At 38.8% G+C, this 4843-nt stretch overlaps 1 long non-coding RNA gene across 1 annotated transcript; it reads right to left on the reverse strand.

Annotated features, from left to right (window-relative positions):
- Positions 1-2526: 2526 nt before the first annotated feature.
- LOC113586722 lies at positions 2527-4163 on the reverse strand. The gene is made up of 3 exons (XR_003411646.2): positions 4097-4163; positions 3325-3440; positions 2527-2945 (listed from the first exon to the last, which is right to left on the reverse strand). It is a non-coding gene; the product is annotated as an uncharacterized LOC113586722 (long non-coding RNA).
- Between the last annotated feature and the right edge of the window lie 680 nt (positions 4164-4843).

Below are 4843 nucleotides of genomic sequence, written 5' to 3' on the forward strand. Positions count from 1 at the left end.
GGGTCCATTTCTTGATGGTTAGATTGCCCATGTATGTATAATTTTGCATAATTTTTTTACAATACATTAAAGGGACAATCTTTTCTGTTCAGGGTTTAACTAGTTCATGTTCTATAGTTCTGTTAAATCCCAAAATTTGAATGTACCTACAGCATAACTAATGACTACATGTATTTCCTGTAATTGCTTTTTGCATTGGAACCCCATTTATGTATTTCAGTGAACAGGATAAAATCTTTTTATTTCACTTCCTGCAGAAGGACATTTTTGTCCTTGTTTTAATCTCTTTATTTCGTCTTATGGAATTACTGGTCACTTTGGTCCTCTGCTTTGACCAGTTCAACGGCTCTTCACACCACCAGCACCAACATGTCCAGTGGTAGATCCAAGACGCTTCCATTTCCACCGTGTTGTCCAGAGCTTTTCCTAGTGCTGAACCCAAGGCCCCCGAGTGAGTTTTAGGAATCCTGGTTCCTGTTCATGTTCAGAAATAGCAAGCCTGTGAGTAGGGCCCGTTAACAAGCACCTTGTGTTCTCGCCATACCTTTAAATTCCAAGCTTTTTTTTTTTTTACTTTTTTTGCATTTCTCCTCTGGATTCTCACAACAAATAACCAACACAGAAATGCACTCGATAATAGGATTCAATCCAATTTAATGCTTGTGCAGTTCGCTTACACCCTGATGATGTAATCTCTTGCCCACTCTACCGCTAAACCTGGCAATAAATAAGCTGCCAGGGAGAATTTGGGAATTGTTGCAAATTAGATGCAGTGATTCAAGAAGCTGTTGGTTGTGTGCGACCAGAGCAATGCATATTTCTTTTTAATTTTTCTGGGGAAGAAGCAGAAGAACAGCAAAAGCTGGAAAGGAGTAGCTCATAATGCAGTGTTCATCGTGTCAGATCACCCATCCTCCAACGGACATCCATACTTATCTCTGTTGTGAACACAAGCTACCTACTCTAGCCCTAAGGCGATTTCATAGCTCGTTGGATCCGATATAGTTTTGTGAAGTTGTGTGTATTTTAACTCCGTGTTTTATTGCTTTTGGCACATGTGAAGGATCCTTTTACGATGGCGTGTACACTACAATGCGGATGTCTGTCCGTCTGTCCGTCCATCCTTGGCTATAGCATGCCTTGCTCTCGGCTAATCCCATATTTAGACCGGAACAGTCCGTTTGGACTGAGATTACTATGAGAACAGGCAATATTGGAAAGTGTATGCATCTTGCAAATGGTTTCACTTTTCTTTTATTAATCATTTTCCCTTTCAGCATGTTAAGAATTGTGAAGTTTGTGCCATTGTAAACTGACAAAAGCTATCATAACCAACAGCCTATCACAGCAAAGCCATTGCAGTGGACACAGTCCAATACAGAACTGGTGTAAGGGCCCAGCTCTGCATCCATTTGAGAGTTTTGCTTTGCTTTGTTCAGATTTGGTGCTAAAAACATGCACTTGCTCTTCTTCTTATTACACCAGAGAAAATCAATTCTTTATATCCTCCAATCTGTGTAGGGTATTGGAACTTCTTACCCTCCCCCCCCCCAGGGCTCCTTCTGAGTCATCTGGAAGACAAATCCCACTATGTATCATCTTTGCCAGCATCAAGGCAATCAGAAGTCATTTAAAAACAAGTATCCAGATACAAAACTTTGTGACTTAAGAGAGTGAAAAGCTATTTTACCAGAAGCTGAGTCTCAGAGTTTCTACAGGACTAACCCTAATTTGAGATTGTCTGCGGGAGTAACTGATTTCCAGGTTGATAGGTATCAGAGAATGCAGAGGCTTTGTTCCTGTTTCATTTTCAGAGGGTTTCCTACATTTCTTTAGTTTTAGTAGTGAACTTTGTCTGAACAACTCAAGATTGACCTTATGCCCAGGAGCAGAAATATGTCTCAAAACACAGAAGTGGACATTTGCAACAGTGTTTGGGCAGCTGGCCAATTAACCTGTTTCATGAAATACCAGGTGATATGTTCAGTTTCAGAGACCCAGTCGGATAGGAGGGGCCTCCATGACCAGACTTGAGGAACTAATAATGGGACATGGTTTAATGTGCAAAATAACTGTTCGTCAGTATAGTATGAGCTGTTCAAGTTGTGGATGAGAGATATGATGAAAAACTAGCCATTAGTTTTGTGTCGACATGAATATATACAATATTGGACCAAACACTGTATACACCCCATTATGATATGACACATGTTCAATGACAATAAGGTTTAATACATCATTTATGGTTTATATGATTTTGATCTGTCAGTTAGGAGTTAGACCAGAAAGCTGAGGACTTTTCTAGTTTTATTCTGTACCAGGTATTGTTCTGCTATTAAGTCACCTTCAGTTCTTTGCTATTATATTTGTAGTGTAGTTTTCCTTTTATGAAAAGCCCCTCTCAAAATTAGGCAGCACTGATCTCTTGAGAGCAGCAGGAATGAGATGCAAGCCAAATGTAAAATAAAGTTTTATTAGCAATTTGCAAAACAAAGTAGCAAACCCATCTACTGTTCTTATTTGGTGTTCAAATACAGTACATGCACTGTAGTAGTTAGCTTTGAGGTATGGTCTTAACAGGTAAGAAGAACAAGAGCACTGGGATGATTGAGTTATGTCTTTAGTCAAAAATGTGCAAGCAAAGTTACATGTGTGACTCCACTGCAATTGAAGTGGCAAAAATGGTCAAATTTGCCATGCTACATCCCCAGATATTGTCAAGAACAGGGCACAGTGTGAGCACAGTGTGAGCACATAATTAAACACTAAACACAAAATCAAACACTAAACACAATCAAACACTAGACTCAATACTTCATCAAACACTTCAAAAAAAACCATGACAAAACAAGCAGTCATATTCAGGAACCCTAACCATAGTGAAGCACAGCTGGTGAAGTGGCAAGCCATGTTGAGTGAATGAATGGATCCCGGCCCAGGGAAGTCTGGAAGAAGTGCCAAATCAACAGAAAGAACAAAGTGGACCAATGTCAAACATGCATGGCACTACATCACTCTGAGTAAGAAACCACGTCCTGCTACATTAGACCCTACACTCCAAACCAATGGAGTGTGGCATTTATTTGATTTTCTAGCATGTCTAATCACCAAAAGAGTCCTACAACAGAGTGCATGCACCTGTTTTCTAGGACAACCGTTATAGCAACCTTGTGGAAAATAGTGGAAATTGAGATGGGCAAACCTACAGAAAAGTACTAGAGTTGTCCTAGTGATCTAATGAAAGAGAATCTTCCCCAAACACTGACGCCCATGTGTTCACACTACTAGAGACACAAACAATGAAGAAATATAAATGTAGAATACCCAAAAGCTGCAAACTATGTTGAGCGGAAAATGAAAACAGTCCCATGCCAACTGCTGAAATGTGCATGTTATCTTCCATTTGGTGCTGTCTGTCACCTCAGACTGCCAGAGTGCACCTTAAACAAGAGATTAATGATGTCAGATCTACAATGCATACATCTTCAAAAGCAGTACATGAAGGCATTGCTCTGCCCACGACCATACCCTCCTTCAACTCACAAGTCAGGCATAACATTGATTACAAACAAACAAACAAACAAACAAACACACAAGCACATAACTTTCACACAATGTAACATGATGTAGACACTGATCACATATAGAATCATGAGCAGTTCACTTCTTTCAGGATTTAAATCAAGTCACCTAAACAATGGAGAGTTTGACACTAAATAACGAATACTATCCTACGCTAACAATACAATTATCTTCATAGTAACAATACTATTACCCTCATAGTAACAATACTATTACCATCATAGTAACAATACTATTACCGTCATAGTAACAATACTATTACCTTCATAGTAACAATACTATTACCTTCATAGTAACAATACTATTACCGTCATAGTAACAATACTATTACCTTCATAGTAACAATACTATTACCGTCATAGTAACAATACTATTACGTTCATAGTAGCAGTACTATTACCTTCATAGTAACAATACTATTACTTTCATAGTAACAATACTATTACCTTCATAGTAACAATACTATTACCGTCATAGTAACAATACTATTACCTTCCACTCTCCCCACACTTACCTCATCATTTCCTTTAGCTTTGGTTGCCTTTTACTTTCCTCTTCATTTTATTTTTCCCAGATTTTGTTTTCCTTGTTGGTTCTTACTGTATCTGAGAAAGCACAGCAGCAGTGATTTATAGATTCAAGATAGCCTGTTTTCCTTGTGCTTGCTGGAGATTTCCTAGAAAATCAATTGCATAATTCAAGATAGCCCCCCCTCTGTCTCACATTTTAATATCCAGCAAGGCCCGGCTGGAGTACAACTGCAAATATCCAACATGTCAACGAAGAGTCGGGTTCAACCAAGTCCCACAGGCACTTTACAAGCTTTACCAGTGCAGTTATCAAATGCATTATTTACCAGTGGCATTATCAAATGCATTCTGGGAACCAGGGTAAAGAAAATCCATTTAAAGATGCATTGTATGACGCTGAATAAACTTTGGTCTTTTAGGCAGCAGAAGCTTCTAGATCGTTCTGGAAGAAGAGTGAAAGCACTGTCCAGCTTGACCATTGTAATATATGTTAAAACTGTATGCACAATTTACACAAGACCACAAAAAACCTGCTGAGTTTATTCCCTGTCCTGTTATTTAATGCATTCTCTATGCTCTATCCTCTACACATTCCTCAGCATACGGAGAGAAGAAAATTACAGTATTTCATTCTATCTCTCTCTCTCTTTCTCTCTCTCTCTCCATCTTTCTCTTCTAGAATCATCTATTTTTCCATTACGTTAGCTGCACACACACACAACAGCAAAATT

This window comes from Electrophorus electricus, chromosome 12 (genome assembly GCF_013358815.1).
Source record: "Electrophorus electricus isolate fEleEle1 chromosome 12, fEleEle1.pri, whole genome shotgun sequence".
In the NCBI taxonomy this organism is placed as follows: domain Eukaryota; kingdom Metazoa; phylum Chordata; class Actinopteri; order Gymnotiformes; family Gymnotidae; genus Electrophorus; species Electrophorus electricus.